This window comes from Pelecanus crispus, chromosome 8, assembly GCF_030463565.1.
Source record: "Pelecanus crispus isolate bPelCri1 chromosome 8, bPelCri1.pri, whole genome shotgun sequence".
Lineage (NCBI taxonomy): Eukaryota > Metazoa > Chordata > Aves > Pelecaniformes > Pelecanidae > Pelecanus > Pelecanus crispus.
In genome coordinates, this window is record NC_134650.1 from 33,324,944 (window position 1) to 33,339,144 (window position 14,201).

Below are 14,201 nucleotides of genomic sequence, written 5' to 3' on the forward strand. Positions count from 1 at the left end.
GACCCAGCAATAAGCGACAAAACCCAAAATCCTGAATATGTGTATAATCTAGCTCCATACTAAAATAATAAAATATTATAATTGCCCGACTGCATTCAAGTAGTTGTCTGTGTGATAACTAATGTGTAGCTGTTGTCTAGTTCTGCTGTGATCCTTGTGTAGCAAACTGCAGTTCAGATACCCAAGGCACTCTGGATTTGTCAGTTTGGAACCAGCAGGATCCAGCTCTAAGCAAATATCTTGGAGCTCTCTGCTTCCTGCATTGCTCCCAATCCCAGACAGCTCACACTTCAGATACATTACTGGGTTCTGTGCTGGCAAATGAAGTGTACAGTGAGTGACATGGTTTTGCAAGGAAGTCCTGCACTGATGGTGAGCCTGAACTTGTCATTCCTGCTGGACCTGAGCTAATGCCATGAAGTGTCTTCGTACTGTGTTGCCCAGTGTGTCCCATAATGTGGTATTTGGGCTTTTTTTTCCTACCAGTGTTAATGCCTTCTGTGTTCCAGGCACCTTTCCCATCATCTTGGAAGACAGAGTTGACTGAAGCTAAGAGAAAAAGAACATCAGTTTAAAAATATGAAATATACTATTGTATTTATTGCAAAATACTGTTTCCTAATGCTAACTTGTATGAAGAAAGAAAAATATGAAAAATTGTCAAAATACTGTGATATGTGGGAAAGCTGTTCTTCACTGAAAAAAGTTAAGATGAAAACCTTAATATGAGCAGGTAAAAATCTCTAGGAAGAGACTGTTACAGAACTGAACAAGTTTTTTCCAGACATTCACACGGGAGCATTACGTAGGTCCATTCACAAGCTTGCTGAGGACAAGACAGTGCCTATTTGCAGCAGGTAACACACTGGGTATACGGCAAGTGCCCACATGTTCTTTTTGCCTATGAAAAAATAGTAATTGATTAATGATAAGCTAACAACATAATTGTAAATGGCCTTTTGTATGACACAGAGAATGAGCATGCAGAAGGTCAATTTGTAGCGCAAATATTACTACCTAATTCCTATTCTTTTATAGACATCTGAGACAATGCTTAGATTTTAATGGGTGGAAAACATGGGAGAAAAGGGCATTGACAAGAGGAACTACAGGATTGCCAAGGAGAGTATTTGATGAGTATCTTTTTTCTTATCAACCAAAACATTCCACACAGATGGCCAACATAATCATTCCCATTTTTCAAACAGAGACACTGAAGCACAAGAAAGAACCAAGTTGCCTAAAACCGCTCAGTATGGCAGATGGAAGTGGTGACCCAGCTCCCAAGCCTCACCGCAGCAACAAGCTCCTTGGTAAATCCCTCCTCATCCAACCAGGACATCTCTCCTGCCTAGGCAGATGTCCAGGGCTGACGTGAAGATTTTTCTCAGCTGGCTCCAGCATCACCCAGCCTGCAACCAACGCCACAACAGCCCTGCTGCTGTGGAAAATGAGACCTCAGAGGGTGTCCATCTTGTTTCACCTCAGGTGAGTGTGGCAGGGAGGGAGGGAAAAGGGGCGTGAGGAAACAGGAAGGCAGGCTGATGGCTGACACGGTGCTTAAGGCTTTGTGAGCTTGTATGGCAGCCTGGGCAGCAGCTGTGCTGGTTTTCTGTGCTTTGGACCAATTTTGCAGCTGAAGCAGGCAGGTTGAGAGTGAATGAATGAGAGAGACTGAGGGGAGAGGCTGGCAGGGAAGAGGCGGGGGATGAAGGAGCACAAGGCAAACCCTGGCTCAGTGGTGGACTGTGTGGTAACAGCAAAGCCCTCAGCTGGCTACCGGGCAGCTCTGCAGTAGGTACGTATTTTAGGTGAGCTTAAATCTCACTGTCTGCACCGCTAGGCTTGACAAAACATAGTAGTGTCAGTATTAAACTGAGATGGCAAACTGCAGGTAGCCCGCTGTACTGAACAGCCTACATGCAAAGTGAGGGGTGTCAGAGAGGTCAAGACTGTGCTTCTGTTTTTAAATAATTGCTAAAAGGCACAATCAAATGTGTTTCCTGTTAGGGCTATGATTTAATGGTGTAAACGCTGTAGCTGTCTGTAGTAAAAGAGGTTTGCTGCATGAATTGGTTTGCTGCTCTCGGCCGGCTCCAGCATCACCCAGCCTGCAACCAGCGCCGCAGCAGCCCTGCTGCTGTGGAAAATGAGGCCTCTGGGGGTGTCCATCTTGTTTTACCTCAGGTGAGCTGTGGCAAGGAGGTCTGGTATGTTGTATTGGTATGAACTGGTTTGCTGCAACTGATGGCAGGGATTTGGGGGGTTTATTTTTCGTGTCCTGAATGATTTAGCTACGCCTGAAAAATGTTAAGTATTATGTTCTTATGCCAAAATAAATACTCATGCTTGGACTTAATCAGGAAGAGATGAATCACTTAAAAGTCACACAATTACTTAATCAAGTGAAGACAGAACCCTAGTGTGATTTTGGGGCTTTGTTTGTTCTCAGTTTTAAAGAGAAATTGCCTTCTCTCTTTGCATTCGCCCTGGTATTAGCTATAGGCTCCCTTAAACTGTCTGGAGCCTGCGTGCATGTGTGAATGTGCTTGTTGAAGAACTTGTCTTCTTTCATTTACGTGCAGCCTGGTTGCATACTTGTTCATTTTTTAGTTGCTGGTGTGAGGATATACATATGTTGTAATCTTTCTTTCTCTCAAGTCTGTTCCTAAAGTATGCTTCATGCTATTCAACCTTTGGTTGCTGAAAAAACACAACTAGAAGCAGTGTTTTGAGTAGAAAGTAACAGGGACTATTCCTTATGAGTGAGTGATGCGGCCTTACCCTCTTGCTGCCGTTAATGTTTTCTAGAACATCTGTCTCCAGGATAAAGTCCTGAGACTTTGATTCCTGGTGTGAGGATGAGTACAAGATTTTTGTGATGAGCTCAACAGTTTATTGTTGAAAGGAGTTTTTTCTCTAAGCTTTAATGTAGGCATTAGGTAATGTAAATAATCTTATTCTGGTTGTAAATAAGCGAAGCTACAAGTGAGTCCTAGTATTCAGTGCTGGTGCTGCTGGTTTTGCTTTCTCTTGCAGTGCCATATTAGGGTAGTTTGTGTTTTGGAAGAACACTTCTGAACTGTCTTTTGCAACAGCAGGGAAAGTGCCTATGCATACAGTGGAAATACTACAATGCTCAAGTAAAAGGGATAGACAATTGATGAATTTTTAAAACCATGGATTTTAGGTATGTAAATTTTTCACCTGTCTGTGTATGTATTTATGTTTAGACTGTAGTTCCATTGTACTGTTGAAACTCTGCAGCTGTGTATGTCAAACGAAGTTTTGCTGTCTGCCTTATGGCTAGATAAATTCTGTAAGATTGTATTATATAATTTTAAATAGCTAATTCAAAGGAAGTGTTTTTTAAGAGGAAACTGGTTTTGAACGCATTGGTTCCCCTTTTCAGTCTCCACTTGAGTACATTTTGAACTGTTCCAGGAATGATACTTTCAATGTGTGTAAGAACTAAAATATTGCATATTTTTAATAAAAAAAATAGAAACTATGCTCCACACACATCAGAGTTCTGCTGAAATATACCAATTAAGTTTTATTTTCTTAGGAATAATTGTGATTCAAATCCAAAGTAACAATTTTCTACCTGGCTTTTGAATGAGCATACAATATTCGAAGTATTGAGTCTTAGTATTATTAATTTTAAGAGAGAGCTTTGCTGAGTAAAATATTATTCAGAGGCTATTAGTAAAAAATAAAAGCAAAAAATAAAAAGCTGACTTGCATGTATGTTGGTATACACACACTCTTTGAAACAAATGTTAAAGATGAATCCAAACTGTGAGTGAGAGTTTCAGTTCTTTAATTTTATATAATTATTTTGATGGTCACAAAACAGTTTAAAACAGTTTCTGGAAAGAAATACCAGTACTGACATTCTTGTAACAGAAGAGGGAGCCACTTGTTAACGCCTCAGTTCAAACGTGAACAGTTGCATGCTTGGCCTCCAAAGAAAATGTAGTGTTATGGGATGATGTATGAACATAGTAAGTATTTGAACAATTAGTGCATAAGTTCACTGGTATGTCTTGTTGTATCGTTTTAGACTTTTATTGGTATCCTTAGTGCTGTATGTTATGTTTCATTTGCTTCTTGGCTCAGGGACTGTACTTTTTTTCTGTTTGCTAATAGTTTAGGTTTAAGATGCAAATGAAATGGGTAGTAATGTATTTACCTTCGATATGAGTTCTTTGAATTCAAAACTGCAACCAGAAATCTGCTGTTTGGACAATTCTGATTGCCAAAAGTTAAGATATCAGTGCATGAGAAATTATATTAAAAAAAAAAAAAAAAAGAAATTTAGAAGGATTACATTAAAAATCCGAGAAGATATCACAGAGACTTACGTAACAGGACAAGAGCAGAGCTGGCTGCCTAGTTTTGCCAAAACCTCGTGAGCAGTAAAGCAGAATCCAAAAGCAGAAGCAGGAAGGGGCCAGACCTTTCACTGGGACAGTGACTTATGAACAACAGGACTAAATGATACTGAAGCCTGTCTGAGTCTGAGTCCGACTCCTTTATGTGAGGAGCATTACTGCACCTTGAATCCAAATGAACCCAAGTCACTTGTGTGTTTTGCAAAGACAGAAGAAAATTGGGAATATCTAAAAGGCAGAGCGTGAAGGTCTGGCAATATTTTCTGAGAGGAGGAGGAGATACGTTGTGGTTTATAAATACTTTTCTGTGGGAGACCTTTGCAGCAGAGGGCCTTGAATTAGAAAGAGCACATCAGAGTCCTTTGCCAGATCTCTTATTGGCAGAACACCAAGAATATGGATAAGGACATTCTTGACATTCTGAAGTGAAGGGGCATTAAAATAGTAATATTTGACATTTGCAGGAAACAAATCAATGTTTTCTGTTGCATTTGTAGCTACTCAGGGATTCTTGACATTAGGGGAATAGAACTTGCTGTATTTTAGCTTTTAACCAAATTTTTATTGTCTTGGCATGAGTGTCTAGATAGCACTAAAAATTAAATGGTTTAAGACTATGCTAGTGTGATCATTAAATTAGTTCACAGAGTCTCTACTGATTCAGTGTGTGCCCACAATTATTTTTGTTTTAAACTGTTCAATACATTAGTTTTGACTTAAAATTATTCAGGGCTCTGATTCATAAATGGTGTATGTTGTAGTGGCTTAAAATGTTACCGGTGTTATTTGCAGGAGATTCACTTCAGCTACCCTTGCTACTGCAGGGAGTGCTATGTGCTGGTTTCTCAGTTGTCATAGCTGGCATATTGGCTTAAACTGCTGTAGGTCATGAGTCAGAGCCCTCAGTTCTCCGCTGTCAACAAAAATGCAGGGAAGATAAAGATATAGTAGCTAGATGGTTATCCGTTGTTTTATAGCATCCATCAAAACCCTACTTTATAAATGGAAATCAAATTAAGCTTTCCAGTATTACAGCAGCTATGAGTCTTCCAAATTATGATGGATTGAAATAATTCATGCAAAAGCCCAGAATATCTCATCTACCCCATCTGGTGGGTTTAGTCTCGGGGCCTTTCAGGGACATTATTCAAATGTTTCTGGTAGGAGGTGAATGTAATTGCTGCTTGAGGAGCTATTTGGGAGGGGAGGTTATGATTTCTTTTAATATGATATTTAATTATATACAAATAATAAAGCAGCTTAAATGAGTTTGTAATGTTCCTGTAAAAATGTTATGGCCCTTTATTTCTTTCCTCACTGATAGGCTCTTGCTTGTCTTTTGTTTGTATCATAATGCAGTAAGGGTGAGTGATACATAGTAAGAAGGATGTAATGGGAGTCTGCCTTAAATTGTGTGTATCTGCTCATAAGCCCTTAGGTGGCGGGAGAAGTAGTAGAGAGTTAGCAAAATTGCCAATGGTTAGTCAGGACTGTAGTGGCAAAGACAGAAACAGAATCTACATCTTTTTCTCCCATCTAAGGTATATGTGACACCCTCTCGTTACTAGGACTGCTATTCAGTTGTGGTGGGTTTGCGTTAAATACTAGCGTTGCATGCACATATTCTTTTCCTTCTATAAAATACAGGGTAGGTGCACTTTGAAAAAGTTTAGGTAAGATAATATCTCCTAATGCTGTAAACATATAGAAACGCTCATACACAAGATTAATTCAGCTAAATAAAAGAAGGCAAGCTGTTGGGCAAGGGGATACCTTGTATCTCACACAACACAGAGGTGGTGTGCTGTTCTATCTAGAAAGGTTTTTCCAGTGCAAAGGATGACATCTTTACATGATAAAGTGAAAAGTTCTATAGTCTGCTATAAAACTTTTTTTTTAAAAAAAAAAAAAAGTATGAAAATTTGAAGTTATGACGGTTTCTTTCCAGTTTCTTGCTGGGTGAAACAAGCACAAAGTCTGTTCATTAGAATCTTGTTTAAGGCTATCTTGTGGTTAGTGAATGCAGACATGGAGCAGAAGGTCTGATCAGATATCAGTGTGTAGAAGGGTGGGAAATACGATAAGCAGCATTCAGCAGAACTCTGAAACAGAGTGGGTATATGGAGCAAGTTCTATTCCACAAGTGAAAATATGACAGTATATTTGAAAGCTGTGTTTATATTTCAAAACAGACTGCGTTTGTCAGTTGTAACAACTTACCAAACTGCCATAGACAATGCTATTGTCTTGCTCTGTCTCTGTACTGACTGTAATTTTGGAAGGAGTTGGTTATTAAATCATATCCTACCGTACAATACAAGTTTAACAGGCTTAAAATTTTACACTTTCTAACATTTGATCTGAGTTAACTGTCTTTCCGAAAATTGTCTGTTCTACTAATTGATTTGACACTCTATGCTACTGAACAATGTTGGAAATAAGTGCACATTTTCTGTTGTGCATATTTCGGAAGAAAAAATGGCATATATGCTGTGTGGTTCTTACGTTATACAGGTATTTGCTTCGGAGTGTGTGAAGGTCTGTATCAGGACCTATCATTATGCAGCTCATCAGGGTGACACCTGCAGTGCTTGCAGTTGCAAAAAGGCAGAACCACTTCCAAAACTTTCCTGCTAAGACAGCAAAAAAGAGCAGGAAGGATTTCACCATCTCTTAACAGAGTCGAGGTGGAGAAAACATGGCACACTGTGATGGGCTGCAACCTTATCTGTGTTCCCCCTTCAACCAGGTTGTTCCCTGAAGTTTGCTGCAAGCTTTATGTTGTAGACAGCTGTGATACCCCACTCCCTCATGACTCCTAAACTAAGGCTATGCATTGACAAGGTAATTTAGCTCACAGGTGAACAGAATATATAGTGGAATGATTGGTAACTGGTATTACGGAAATACCTGACAGACCCAGCTGAATTAAGGTTCTGCTATGCCATGTGACCTGCAAATTCAGAGTAAAAGGTATGCCATGTTGTGAAGACTCTGCATTCTGAATTGAAACTTTAAAGAACTTGGGAGGGTGATGCAGGCATATGAAGAGTTTGATGGCTGTTTTTTCATGTAAGGTTTGACAGTTTTTCCTCTAATTTTCTAGTTATCTTGTGGTTTTGATTGTTGCTTTTATCAGTTTCTTGTTGTTCTAGCAATCTATGTAAGTTATTGCTTAGGTGTAAGTCTACAATGTTTTGTATTTGATTTTAATGCATTGATGAGTGACTGGGGGGGAAGAAACCAAACCAGTAATGGAAAGCCAGAATTTTGAGCTTGAAAAATATATGACTAACTCTTAATTTGTAAGTGCAATTTTTAATGTGACATCTTTCTATGTCTATGCAAGTCCATTTTTATGTTGGCTTTAGTCATCTTGCTGCATCTTAAATAGTGAGGTATATAATAATGTTTTAGTGAAAAAAATTTATGTAGATAGTTATGGTTTATTTATAAATAAGCTAGCAGGTGGTTAGATAGACCAATTTTTCTATTGTGTTGGTTTGATTCCCCATGAGAACTCTGTTTCAGAGCAGAATTAATTTTAAAGTAAAAATAACTGCTGAAAATCTTGCTATGATTCTTACTGGTATCTTCAGTTCAAATACCATTTGAGCTAGTTAGATGTAAGTTAGATGCAGTATTTCTCTCCAAGCTAGGTATAACCTATCAGCCCTGATAGAAATTAGCATGCTTACTTGAATGAACTTTTGCCTGTGTATGTTTTTCCCAAAGACTTAAGTAGACTGCCATCAAGGAGCCCTAAAACTGTTTCCGTATCAAAATGTGGTGCCAGGAACTGCAGTGATGAGTTACTGTTTACAAAAGCTCTTTGTAGGCAGAAATCCATTTAAAGGTGCTGCAGAACAAAATATTTATAGACTAATGATAATTCTTGGGATATACAGAGGATTCTTGACCTGTAATCCCTAGAGAATTATTAATAAGAAGTACATATTGTTATTTCCATTGATGGATAGAGGAAAAAAGAGTGCAAAAAAGTCAAGGGTTTTGAAGAAAGAGGTGAGCTTAGGCAATTTGGAAAACCTGTAGTTTGAATAGTAATAAAGAAAACCATAGGAAAAAAAATCTTGTAGAGAAAATACAGTTTGTAGTGTTGGGGCTGTTATCTTCACGATATTTCAAAAATTTTGAGGAGAAAAAAAGAAAAAGTAAATGTAATACTTGCATCACTACATATAACACATATATTTGTACATATAATTGTTGCCTGTTAATATAGAACTTTTTAAGTGATGGGAATACACTATATACTTTCTTTCCCTGTTGTGATTTGGTGTTTAATATAATAAACCTGTTTAATAGTTTTAAGAAGGAACATTATATGCATTTGACGAAATCAAACCAGCTGAGCTCAATTTTCTTATCCTTCTCTTTTCTGCTTTTCAGTAGGGATGATATTCATCTAGCTATCACTCAGGGTTTTTTTTTCCCCCCCAGTTTGTTTTTTAAATCTAGAATAATTTTGTGGCCAACATGAAGATATAAACAATATTTCCTTACCTCCAACTCATCTAACTGTAAGGGATAGTGCTCCAGGAGTTTCAGCTTCTCTTGTTTTTTTTTAACAGGGCAGGTTTTGTTCCAGAAGGTACTCGGGAGCTTTACAGGGCACTTAGGGGTCTAAAGGCACAGACAGGAACTCTGCAGAATTTTCAGAAGTGTATAGGTACATAAATACCTCTGAAAGACCACAGTGTTTCAGGCACTTTAGAAAGTGTGGCTTTAACACCTAAGCACTTACATTTTTGAAAAGTCCATCTTCTGCATTCATATAGTATTGCCAACATGTGACTACCTCAGGAAAGGAAGATAAGATGTGTATTTACAGTGGGAGGTAAATGTATTTTAGGTCCCATGCTGTTAGCACCATCTGGAGCAGTATATCATATGCCACAGGAATGCACAACTGCAGCCACATGGCTGTGCAGCATTTCTGTGTAAACTGCCCCAAGTGTGGCTACAGGTTGTTGCAAGAGCCACCATGCTCTTGAGAGAGGGGAAAAATAGGACTGATTTCACAGTAATGAAACCATGGACTTGCTAAACTTACTGGATGTAGTTCCAATTCTGATCATTATTAAACTTGCTGTCATGAAGATGGAAGGGATCTAAGATGCTGGAGGTATAAACGTGAAGCAGGTTGTACTATAGCGGCTGCACAGGAACAAGCAGTGTGAATTTTGAAGTATGTGGGGAATGCTGTGCTGGTTTCACTGCAATTGTTGGTATAGGCCAAGATTGTTTTTAGAGGGTTCATCATGTGTTTGGTGCTTAAATAAATGAACCCATAAGAAAGGTATGAGTCCTAAGATACTGAGCGTCAGGCTCAGTTGTCACTTGCTGGCATTAAAGGTAGTGAGTTCAGTATCATGTTGCAGAGTCTGACATTGAAATGCTTTCATAGAAGCTTCAGTGTACTTCAGAGTGTCTGGGTTTGTCTAAACCTGGCACAGGATGATACTTTTCCAAAGCAGAAAGAGCATTTCCAGTGTGAAGTATGACATAGAGCCATTCTGGATGTCTTTGGCACATTAAATGTACTGATGCTTTGATCTTAGCTTAATATGAAATCGGAGCCCTGTTGGCCCAAAAGAGCTTATTGACAAACTCACCATCTCCCTCATGAGCTTTTGTTTTGCTGGTGGTTTCCACACCCTTAGTTCACCCTCTACCATAACTACTGCAACTAGTGTTCGATACAAAAGTAAGCATAAACGTTTACTTGAAACTTTGGTATGCAAGTTTTTTAATATGCTGCTTTTTTTTTTTTAATATGTGGATTTAAAATACAAAACTAGCAAGCAACAGAATGCTTGCATAAAAGTGAAGTAACAGTCATGGTGATTTGGTGTGACTGACAATGCCATTAATCTGCCTAGCCTGGCAACTGGGAGGTAAGCTTCTTACAAGTGTTTGTCTCCTTAGGAATTCCCCTCTGCTTAACCAGTGATAAGGAGATGATGGTCCGTTTAACCATAAAGGCTTCTCTACCAGCTGCCTCTGTATTTATTAGCAGAGTTTCTATTACACAAAAATAATTTGTAGTACAATGGCATATCTGATTACAGAACTGTTTTGTGATATTTTCTGTTTCTTGTGAATTGTTTAATATGAGGCAACCATGCAGAAATGCTTGAATGTGTGAAGTTAGTGAGGCATTTAATTAAGTTGCAAGAGCCAATGCACTTGCAAATGGAATATTGAACGTACCACTTGTTTCATTTGTGAAACAAAATTGGTTGTGGATTTAAAGGAGAAAAGACTTGCAGACAAGCATGTCCTTCTAAATTCTAGAGATGTCATAACTGGTCTACAGTTTGAGTTTAATTTGGAAGTGCCCTAATTTAGGTTTTTGTGTTTTAACTAGTTTAATAAAGCAAATCCTTTTAGTATTTCCACCCTTGATTCTGCTTCACATGGACTAAAAAAAAATCCCAACCCAAACCCTCTTCGTTTCTCTGTGTAATGAAAGTCTGTAATACTTTTTTTAAAAAAGAAAACAAAATGCTCTGTGTGGTGTGGGTTGGGGTTTTTTTTGGGGGGGGGGGGGTGTCTTATTTTTTTGGTGGGAGATGCATTTGGGGATAGGTTTGGTTTTGGGGGGGGTGGGTTTTTTGGGTTTTTTTTTGTTTGTTTTTTTTTTTTTTGAGAGAAGGGGGCTTTGTAAGTTATTCCTACAGTCTATAAATGTGCCATTGTGTGGGTTTTGAGTTCACACAAATTGGGTTAGTCTGGGACTGTCACAAAGGGTGTGGAAGAACCATATGGTCTGGAAGAGGGCATTCACTGTAGTGCTGCAGAACCTTCCCAGCTGGTTTATCTATGGGGTAAACTTAAGAGTTCACTTGGGAAGACTGCATGTCTACCTGGGGAGTCAATATAAGGTTTAATTATTTCAGCCAGGATGCTCAGCTCCCATTGTAATCTCTTCACTGGAACTGTTTTCTTTCAAAAAATAGGTCAGAAATTAAAGAAAAACCTTGGCCACAAACACAGTCTCTGGAAATAGTCCACATAACAGTGAAATTGCTATTTGGCAAGCTTATAGCCTTGAGAGTTTCATTAACAATGTCTATTAAATGCTCTAAAATTTGACTTTAATATCATAGATCAGCTGCCCAGTCCTGCAGCTCTTAGCTGACCTTAATAGGACTACAAAGCTTGTTTGGGCTTTTTTTTTAAGTTTGGAAAAAAATTGTCCCAGTGACTGAACTTTTTCCAGTAAACATATTGTTAGAGAGGCTGATGATGTTTGTGATAATTCTGTACATTGGTTCTATTTAGCCCACTGTTTGTCTACTCAATGGCAAACATAAGGTCTTGAATTAGAAAAAATAACAGAATTTCATTTCCAGAAACAAGGCCTCCATCTAAAGATTCATGGTTGTTCACTGCTTATAAAGTTCTAAGCATAAAAAAAATTGCTGCTTTTTTTTTTTTTTTCAGCCTATAGTAACTTCTGTTTAACTTCAAATACATATATAGAGTCCTTGAATATTCATGTATCTGAGAAAATAAAACATAGTAGCTTTAGGGATCCTTCTGTATTTGTAGATTTTATAACTGTATGTATGCAAATTAGGATTAAAGATTCCCCATAAACACAGTAACTGCAAAATCTTACTGTTATTGAGACAAAAATAAGGCTCCAACCTTGTGTCTCAGACCCCAAGTTGATTTTCCAGAGCCTCCCTTTGAGGAGGATAGGAGAAAGAGAATTCCTCCTGTATAAATACAAGAATTTTGATATGGAAATTCGTGTTTCCATGCATATCACAATATCATGTCTACACAGCTCCTCTTTTCAGAGTCGCAAAGCCAGCATCTAGTATGCTTATTCCTCCTTTTTTTTTTTTTTAAATAGTGCTTTTTTTTCATTTACTTAGGCTTTATCAGTACCCGTGTTCCTTACATTCTCTGTATTGAATGCTTTTGTGAAGTCTAAGCATGTGTGGTGAAAGATCTTAACTATCTTTTATTCTCCCTGCTGTTGAGTTTGGTTAACAATTGGCACAAGACAGGGCCCAATTTTGCTTACTAAGTCAATATAATCATAGATTAATTCAGATTGGAAAGGACCTCAGGACATCATCTATTCCAACCTCTTACTGAAAGCAGGGTCAGCTACAAGATCAGGCTGCTCAGGGCCTTATCCTGTTGGGTCTTGAAATCCTCCAAGAACTGAGACTAGACAACTGACAACTTGTTACACTACCTGGCTGTCCTCATGCTCAGAAGATTTTTCCCTTGTATGCCTCTGACCCTCTCTTGATTCAATTTGTCTTTTATCTCTCATCCTTCCACCATATTTTACCATGAGGTGCCTCTTTCTGTCTCCTTGATAACCTCCTTGTAGGTACTCGGGAACTGCTATCAGGTCCCCCCAAAGTCTTCCCTTCTCCAGACTGTATCCAGCACTCTTTCCCCTGCCTCTCCTCACAGGATAAGGGCTCCAGGCCCTGGCTGTCTTGGTGGTCCTCTGCTGAACTCTCTCTCTCCAGTTTATCAATGTGTTGCTTGATTGGTCACGATATTTTGGATGCAGCCTAATGAGTGCCAAGTACAGGGGGACAATCCCTTCCTTCAATCTACAGGCTATGTTCCTGTTAATACAGCGCAGGATGCTATTGGCCGTCTTGGCTGCTAGAGCACTCTGTGGGCCTATGTTCACTGTGGGCTGTTAACCAGGATCCCTAGCTCCTTTTCAGCACGGCTGCTCACAGCCAGACTGTCCGTGGCTTGTATTCTTGCACAGGGTTGTTCCATCCCAAATGTAGGACCCTGCACTTGTCCTTGTTGAATTTCATAAGGTTCCTGCTGACCCAAGCCTCCAGCCTGTCTAAGTTGCTCTGGATGGGAGTCTTGCCCTCAAGGCTGTTGACTGTTTTCCCCCAATTTAGAGACACCAACAAAGCTGCAAATTTGTTGGGGGTTCAAGTTGAAATTTTTGAAGCTAAGTTTACAATAAAGTTGAAAATATTGAAGAGTTTTTTCATTATGATTTTAGTCTATGGAACTGCATGTTTGGATGTGATTGTGGAAATGTTTTCTGAAACTTTTCAAGGAATTTTCTTGTGGAGCAAAACAAGTTGAGAAGCATGACATGTTTCTGTCTAGAAGCAATTAAAACACAGCTCTTTTATTAGTAGGATCATCTTTGCATGTTGTTTTTATGTATGTACATTATTCAGTAGACACAGCTGCAGACACAACAAATCTATCGTATTTTATGGAAAGGAAATAATCTACATCTGCAGCATTTCAATTTGATTTGGCATTTTCAGAAGGGTCAGGCATGTAAACAGGGAGATCACACACGCAAAAACCCTGCATGTCAATGTAAAAGCCTCAACATTCCAGTCCTTTGGCAACAGAAAATCCTGCCAATGAAAACTAGCTAGATACCTAAGTAGAACAAATCAACAGGAAATAGCCAATGAAGACATTTCCAACAGAAAGCCATTGGGCTTTTTTAGCACAGTGAGTATAAATTTCACAGATTATATGCTTGTTTAGTCATCAAGGTAAATCAGAGGAAGACAAGATCTGCTTAATGGTAACACAATTAGTAAATGGTATGTAATTGATCAGTGTTCCATATATTACCATTTTGTTTTTAACTTGGACATTTTGAGATGTTCTTTGCCTGCCTGGTATGCTACATTTGTTAATTAACTCCATCTGCTGAAAGTCTGGTCTGGCAGTTTAATAATATAACAAGGTGCTTTATTAAAAAATTGTGCCTGAAAGCGCTACTGTTGGTTTTAACAAAGAGAATTT